This window comes from Miscanthus floridulus, unplaced genomic scaffold, assembly GCF_019320115.1.
Source record: "Miscanthus floridulus cultivar M001 unplaced genomic scaffold, ASM1932011v1 os_1932_1_2, whole genome shotgun sequence".
Classification (NCBI taxonomy): domain Eukaryota; kingdom Viridiplantae; phylum Streptophyta; class Magnoliopsida; order Poales; family Poaceae; genus Miscanthus; species Miscanthus floridulus.
Window position 1 is genome coordinate 6,921 of NW_027097995.1, and position 8,605 is coordinate 15,525.

The window sequence follows — 8,605 nt, forward strand, 5'->3', positions numbered from 1 at the left end:
CGCCTTCCTATGGGAAAAATATAAATTCAACACTCGGTACTCATCGAGCGAAGTGCTACGCAATAGTTCTATGCACTTGCGAAATTCCTCTACTAGTCGTTAAGAAGTATCAACAAGCATTTCTGACATCGTTGCCGGGGAACATAACTGGCCTCGGATTTATATTTTTGTTTTCTTTGCTAACTAGTCTTTTAGTTATCCTAAGTAGTTTATTCTTTTTTTCCTCATACCTTATCACTATCGTACACGATCATGGGTGACAAGTCCATTCGTGATTTTTTGCACCCTCGGCTGCTAATGTAGCCACCGGACCCAATGTTATCAATAGGGACGCTAACTTTGAGCTTAAGCCAACATTAATTATGATGGTTCAAGCTAGTCCATTTTGTGGGAAAGCCCACGAGGATGCAAATGCTCACCTCCAACATTTTTGGAGATTTGTAGCACATTCACCATAAAGGGAGTGAACCAAGAGGCTATACGTCTTCACCTTTCCCCTTCTCTTTGTTAGGAAAGGCCAAGCAATGGTTTTGCTCTAACTGCAACGCTATAGACACATGGGACAAGTATTCCAATGTTTTCCTAGTCAAGTTTTTTCCTATAGGGAAGACTAATGCTCTTCGCAATAAGATCTCTAGTTTTGAACAACTAGCAGATGAGTCAACTCCTAAAGCTTGGGAATGAATGCAAGAGTACGTCTCTGTATGCCCACACCTTGGCATGAAAGATTGGCTTTTGATCTAGAACTTCTACCATGGATTAGTGTCGTTAGATAGGAGCCATCTAGATGCTGCTGGTGGTGGAGCATTCTTTTCACTAAGTGTTGCAGGTGCCAAGACACTGATCGAGAAGATGGTTTCCAACCAAGGATGGAGCGACGATCGACTCCAACCCTGTAAACGAGGTATGCATTCAATTAAACAAATTGACACGCTTGTAGCTAAGATGGATCTGCTCGCAAGGTGAGTAGAACACTATGAGAAGGTAAGTGACCAAGAGACACTCAAAGACATGGAATCCCACATTACTTGTGAAGTCTATGGAGATGTTGGAAATTAAGGAAATTCTTATCCCGAGACCCAGGAGGATCTCAACTTTGTCAACATCGACAACGTGTTTCATCCACAATAACATCAAGGATGGAATCAGCGCTCCAACAATCAAGCAGGTAACAATTATTACTCTTCTCAACGTATGAATAATCAAGGTGATAATAGTTATGCTTTCCTTAAAGATCTTGTTTATAACAATGGTAGAATGACTGATAGCATTAATAAAAAGTTACATGCTCATGACAAGATGTTGGAAAATATAAATGCTAAATTAGATGAGTTTTCTTCTGCTTTAAAGAATCAACTTAGTTCAATAAAATGATAGAAACCCAATTAGCTCAAATAGCTGCTGCCATACCATCCTATGAAAAAGATAGAATTACTGGTAAATCTGAAAGAACCATGGAGACGGCCAATCTTGTTACGGCAAGGTATGGCTATGCTTTAAATTCTTGGGGCTCCTACCTAGTAGATTCTCCATTTACCATTAAGAAAGGTGATCTTGAAACCCCTACGATTACTTGCTCCATTGGAACTCATACCTTCCATAATGTTCTGTGTGATCTAGGATCTAGTGTTAACATTATGTCTAAGAAAACTTATGATAAATTGTTTTACACTACCTTAGCTCCAACTTCAGTTTACTTACAGTTAGCCGACCAATCCACCTGTTATCTCGAGGGAGTAGCCACTGATTTATTAGTTAAAGTTAGGAGTGCTTATGTTTCAACAGATTTTATGATCTTAGACATGGGCACGTTGAGGATACACCCTTAATCCTTGTTTGTCCTTTCCGTAATACTGCAAATACTTGCATATATGTGGCTTCTGGGCAAATCCAATTTCACTTTGCTGGAAGAAAAGAAATATTTGCTTTTGCCTCTAGACAACCCCTCTTTGATGAGAAACATAAAAATAAGAAGCATCCGAAGAGAATAAAGATCAAGAAACTAAAGCCAATTTAAGAACCGGAGTAGGCTATCAAGAAGAAGAAGAACAAAAAGAGATAGCGTAAAAAGAAAGATCCGTCCTCAAACTCGTCATCCCCTGACCCTGACAAGTCCTCCGAGGTGGAACAAGAGGAAACACCCCCGTTCAAGGAAGAATAACCTTGAGCCCGTCAAAAAGGTAAGTCTTCTATCCCTTGCATATTTAATGTATTTCATTAATTGCATCTCATATTTAAATTTTCAATAAATTTGATTTGCATTGCATGCTTAGTTAGTTGCATTAAGCTACTCTATGTTAATAAACAAAGTCCTATAGTAGCTATGCATGTTAGGATAGGGTTTGCATTTAATATATATATATATATATATATATATATATATATATATATATATATATATATATATAATAACAAAATAAAAATAAAAAGTCATACTAAATAAGTTATCTAGTTGTAATAGGTTTAGTCATTTAGTTATTTATGCATTCTAGTAGTATTAGTTAGTCAATAAAGAAAGAATCAAAAGAGTCGCCATAAGATATTCCAACCTATGCAAAAGGCAAGAGACATCTCTCCCCGCTCATGTATGAAAAATTTTAAACCCTCTCTTTACATTCATGTTTGTTTTACATGTCAATATTCATGATCATAGAATGTAGAGAGGAGTGCCTTGAAATTTATCTTAAAAGAAACTCTACTCTAATAAATGATGATAAATTATTTGGAGATGATGAATAGTTACTCCATGATACTTTGCAAAAATTTGTCATACAACCTGATACTTCAAATAAAAACTTTGTGAGATATAAAGATGCAGATTTCATCAAGCGCTACAATTTTCATATAAATTTATTTTCGTATTAGATTATGTGTAAAAGTAGTGTTTTTTCGATATTACATTGGAGGTAAACAAATTGCCCTTGATTTTATCCATTCACTAGCATGGTATATCTAAACAAATCATATTATTTTGAATTAAGGTGGATATATGGAAGTTGTAGAGCTCGAGAGGATACATGACTTTGTAGTTCACAAAATTTTCATGTGAAACCATATTGTTGCAGAAATAAATCAGTAATCAATACAACTTCATATCTATACGTTATATTGATTATTTTGGCACTAAGATGGCTTCAATTGTAAAGGTTATGACCTATAAAGGTGTACATATGGTCGAGTTCTATAATTTTCTTATTAAAGTCCATCTGAACACATATAAAAAGTTATGTTTTTTAAGAAATTTTACACAGGCAAGATAGTTTCCGCTAATTAAATCAAGCAGGTATAAGGAAAATCCATTGATCTGGTGAAATTTAAACATCACCATTTCAATTACCGATATAGGTATATTATATAGTTATATTTCTGCAAAATAAGTTCCATTAGTTTTTTTTTGCAAAAGAATATATATCTAAATAAAACATACAAATAGAGGGGAAACTCTGTTACGACGCCACCACACCACCCAACTAGGATGTTATTTGGTTCAGTCAAAAGCATGGTAACGGTAATGTGATCATTTAACGGAAAGCGCTACATGTTTGGTTGTTGATGAACATGGCTGCGGTAGGTGTTAGCGTCGGGACGTGGGTGGGAACGACTTTGCACGCGGGCGCATTGGTTGGTTCCCTTGGAGCCAAACCAAACATAATGCAACATGCAGTTAGTTGTTCTCGCTGTGAACAGTTACGACATAGTAAAAACAAGTCAAACCCAGCATTATCTCGCTTGGCTGATAAGCCAGACTAAAAAGTACTATTGACTGATTTATTGTAAAAGAAAATAATATTCGTTTGCTGAAAAAGTACGACTCGTCAGAGAAGGGCAGAGCCAAATAAGAAAAAGGGAGCCGCCGATTCTAATGCTCGTGAGGATAAAATGAACGCACTAAAGAAACCATACCGGCGACAATGCTCGGCCAACACAAATGACAAATCTTTGCTCGTGTCAGTTGTAATCTTGCATCACCTGGATGTGATATTGATATGATGCCATTGCCAGCCTAGCACTAGCAGCAGCAACCAACGCTGCCAAGGAAAAGATGATCCATGCCCTGCCCCTCACTCACCCTGGATACTACAGTGACACTCCTGCAGGTAGGCGACGGAAAAGGGGCATCAGGCACAGGCATGACCCTTGCAGCGCTGCGCGACGTGACGTCGTTTTTTAGTACCAATGCGGCTGCAGACTGCGGCGGGCTCTGGTGATCCGGGCATTTCATGGTCGGCCGCTGGGGCTCAGGGCGTCGTCGTCGCCTTTGACCATGCCATGGCATGGCCCCTGGAGCGCGACACCTGCCGGCCATGCCGATGATGAGTCGCCAGAGCACCAACGCCCGTCGCCCGCAGCCGCAGGCAGCAAGCGGCAGGGGCGCAGCAGGCAGGCGCACAGCCTTTTCGTTTCGGGCATCTCCCCTCCCGACCCAGCTGCGTGCAACGCCTTACGACGATGCAGGCATGGCATGAGGCATGCAGCCTCGCCGAGTCGCCGTCCCCGTCCCGTCCTCCGGTTTCAGCTCAAAAGCTGCTGCCAACTTCGGAGCCATTCCGCCCTTTTCAGTTCAGGGTCAGCTGCGCAGGAGACACGAGCCAGGCTCACGTGCAGTGCCAGCCGACTCTTGAGTCTTTTCTTTATTTTTTCCATTTCCTTGTCCTTCAGATTAGAGTATATATATTATATTTCAGAAAAGGAGGATAATGAGCGCAACAGAACCGTCACATCCGTGTTGAATTCGTGCAAGCAAAAAGGAGCATCTTTTCTGTTCTTTTCTTAGAAAAAAGATAAAAGAAAAGAAGAAGGGGCCTATCACGAATATCACCCCAGCAGCATCAGATTTTGCATCAGTTCAGCACAACAAAAGGTACCACAGATGCTATGCTACACCTGCACTCAAGTATCAGATTTTACACAATCTGGAAAGCACACAAAACACTTGCATCATCTAATGCAACGACGACGACTGATGACTGGGCGGTTTTCATTCTCGGTCTGGGTACAACAAATACAATGCACGGTAGTACAACCTTAGAAACAGGATGGAGTTCAGTGAATCCCATTGATACATGAGGATCAGAGTCTTACAGAGAGTTCTGTTCTTAATGCGATAAACAAATAGCTACGGCATGGTCGTGGGTGAGGGGGCGGGGGGGGGGGGGGGGGGGGGGGGGGGGGGGGGGGGGGGGGGCGGCAGGGGCAGGCGCTGACGGCTCACTAGCAGCGAGCGCGATGCTGGTGAGCGTCATGCGAAACCACCACCTAGTGGCCCGGGGGGGGGGGGGGGGGGGGGGGGGGGGGGGGGGGGGTGGGGGGGTGGGGGGTGGGTGGGGGGGGGGGGCCCGAGCTTCATTCTCAATCACCTGCAGAAACAGTTACGATCGATGTCATCAGAACACACCAAGCGTGATTAGAGAAGCAAACAGAAGGATTCCAGTTTCTGAGATGGTTAAAGACTATAGGTGAACACTTAGATCAGTAGGAAACAACTCACATCTGGGCTCGGGATGGAGATGGAGAGCTGGGCGGTCGAGAAGGCAGGTCCTGTTGGACCCCTCGCCTTCGCTCCATCTCCCGACCATGAGTCCCGCCGGGGTTTTTTTTTTTTTTTTTTACCCAGGCCACTCATCGAAGAAGGGCCTCAGCGGCTGGTTCTCCTGCTTCAAGTTCCTGAGCAGCCCACCACCGGCTCCAGCACCACCGCTGCTGAACGGCTGGCGCTCCTGCTCCTGGGACCAGCGAGGCGATGGTAACCTGGCCAAGCTCCTGCGCCGGCCTCAATGTGGGAGTAGGAGTAGGCACCAGGCAGGAGGCCAGAATCTCTGCCCTTGGATAATGTAAACGGGGGCACATTGGATGGCAGGGAGTGCCATGAGTTATCTGATGGAGAATCAATGGTGAAGCCCCTCGAGTTTCCTGATGCTCCTGAGAAGAAGCTCAGCTCGCCAGCATCGGATTTAGCTCCAAGAGGGTACCTGCCAAATGAATTGGTTATGGATATGCGACGATCACAAGCTGCTACAAATAATTATGAACTGACAGAAAACATGTCAGTCCGGCACTATTGCTTGGAGTCTACTCTAGTATGATATTTCTGCCTACAGAAACAGGCTAGACATGTATGAAGTGAAATAGATGTAGAGGTGATAAATAAATAGTAGCTAATAAGCCAACCCGGACAGAAAATCAAGCTCAGGAAGCACCTAAATCACGAGATGAACTGCTATCTTGTCTTGGAAAACAAAAAACAGTCAAAAGCAGCATAATGAGTTATTAATCTCAAGCTAAAGCAATTGCTGATGCGCAAATCCTTATACAAACTCATAACTAAAAAAACAATGTGTCTGAGAGAGACAGTGTACAAAATAGGGGGCTAATAAGAAAATCTGTCTGAAATACTAGTACAGACCTATGTTGCATAGGGCATGGACATGGCAGCTGCGAGCTAAGATACCAGAAGCATACACATATATAAATTTATAGACATCTAAGATACCAGAAGCAGCCAGGGCCCAGGGGATAGCAGGCACGTCAGTTCACTTACAACAAAACTGCAAAAGATTTCTATATTGTACAATATATATAATAATAAGGGCTAAAACTGCAAGAAGCGAGTAGCAGAAGTGCTTTTGCCGTTGAAGAGTCGATACACCAAAGTGTGATTTGGTGTGATTCTCCTTTTGCAATAATAGTGTAAAAAGAGAACCAATGAAAACCATAGCATCATCAATAATGGTCCCAGCTCAAATAGCATGGCAGTAATTCAGCCCCCATTCAATCATGCAAGAACGAGAACCAAAAAAAGGGGATGTCGGATGTAACCATACTTGCTGCCATAGCGATAATGAGCATTCGAAGCGTCAACATTGAGGTGCGATGAGCCAGCCCCGCCGCCGAGGGACAGGCCGTGAGTCTTACCCCCCGCCGCAGCAAGGGACTCAAGAGGCGCGGCGGCAGCGGCCTCCCGGGTGGTGGTGGTGGTGACGGTGGACAGCTGGGGCTGCGACGGGTGCGCGGGCGAGGCGGTCTTGGATTCCACAGGCTTTCTTGAACGGTTGCGGCCACGGTGCATGTGGCGCTCGCAAGTACTTGGATTCGGGGTGCGCCTCCTTGGAGCACCGCCACTTCTTGCCGTCGGTGCGGCGGCACCGCCACGGCTCCGGATCCAGCTTTTTCCCGTAGTAGGCGTAGTAACTCACTGCAGGAGGGAACCAAACCATAGGGTGAGACTGAGAGAGAGCACATCGAAAATTCGAATCCACCATCGCCGCTCACACAGCCCTAGCTAGCTAGTGTGTGTATTCTAATGAAATGATGTACTTGGTACTGGGGTAGATCAAAAGCGCATAAACATTTGACCAACCCAATGCAAAGATGCTTTCTCCTACTTTGTTTAAAAGTTTGAATAATAAAGAATCCCCATCCCATTGCGTGAGCAAGCAGGAAAGGAGGTGACAAAGATCCACCCCATCCCACATAGGCACAGATGCCAGATGCTAGGCGCCGCATGCTTAATGAATCATTCGATGAGATAAATCGCGGCAATACCCTACGAACCAACCAATCCAATCCAATCGAATCCCAGTAAGCAGCAGGGCAGGCAAAAGATCTATGCTATGTGTTCTTCTCTCCTGAAAAAGGCATCCATTAGTTTCCTTCCCCTATGATATGATAATACCAGCAAGCACGCATCCATTTGAACAGAGATTGCTGAGATGTATGTATACACACGAACGAATGAAGGAGACAGCGAGAGGGGAGGAGGGGAGGGGGGAGCTCACGGGACGGGTGGTGGTGGTGGTGGTAAAAGGGCGACGCGGCGGGGCTGGCGAAGGAGAAGGCGGCGGCGGCGGCGGCGGCGGAAGTGGGGGCCGGGGCGGACGGGGAGGAGGAGATCGGGCGGGACGGGGACGCCGGCCATGATGGTACTTGTAGATGAGCGCCTGCTGCTCCAGCTCCGCCCACTGCGCGGCGGTGAAGACCGCGGCCGCTGCCCCGCGCTGCGGCAGCGGCTGGGGCTGGTGCGGGTACCCGCCGCCCATCCCCATGGCCGCCCCCACCGAGGAAGCCGAGCTCAGCATCGGTGGGCCCCCACCCCACTGCCGCGCTCCTCCTCCTCCTCCTCCTCCCTTTGGACCTGCCGGCTGAGAACGTATACAAGCGGAGGGGCGGGGAACGGACGGGCGGAAGGGAAGGGAAGGGAAGGGAAGGTCAGGTGGGGGTTGGAGGGTTCTTGGTGGCGGCCATTAATGGAGGGGAGGAAGGAGGGAGTCGGTGGGGATTTGCAGATAGGAAGCGAATCGCTTGCTCTCCACTGCCGCCCGCCGCTTGCTTCGGATTTGGATTTGGATTTGGATGCTCGCCTCGCCTCGGCGCTCGGCTGTCTTCGTCTCAGCGTCACACGCTGCTGCTCTGCTGTCTGTCATTTTGTACTGGCCCGGGGACCGGTGGCTGGGCTGCCCCCCTGCTGCCCTTCCAAGGGCAGCCTGGGGATTTCCTTTCCTCCTTTTTGTTCACCTTTTCTTTCTAACCCGCTTCACATTTTCTTTTTTGAATGAACAAACACTGTAATAATAATATAATAAGGACATGTTTAGGTGACGTTGTTTCA

General features: G+C 45.8%; 1 non-coding gene and 1 pseudogene across 1 annotated transcript; both read right to left on the reverse strand.

Annotated features, from left to right (window-relative positions):
• Positions 1 to 613: 613 nt before the first annotated feature.
• LOC136534425 (small nucleolar RNA R71) lies at positions 614 to 722 on the reverse strand. Its single transcript, XR_010778718.1, has one exon. It is a non-coding gene; the product is annotated as a small nucleolar RNA R71 (small nucleolar RNA).
• A 4,884-nt stretch (positions 723 to 5,606) lies between these two features.
• Positions 5,607 to 8,227, reverse strand: LOC136534423 (growth-regulating factor 5-like; annotated as a pseudogene).
• Between the last annotated feature and the right edge of the window lie 378 nt (positions 8,228 to 8,605).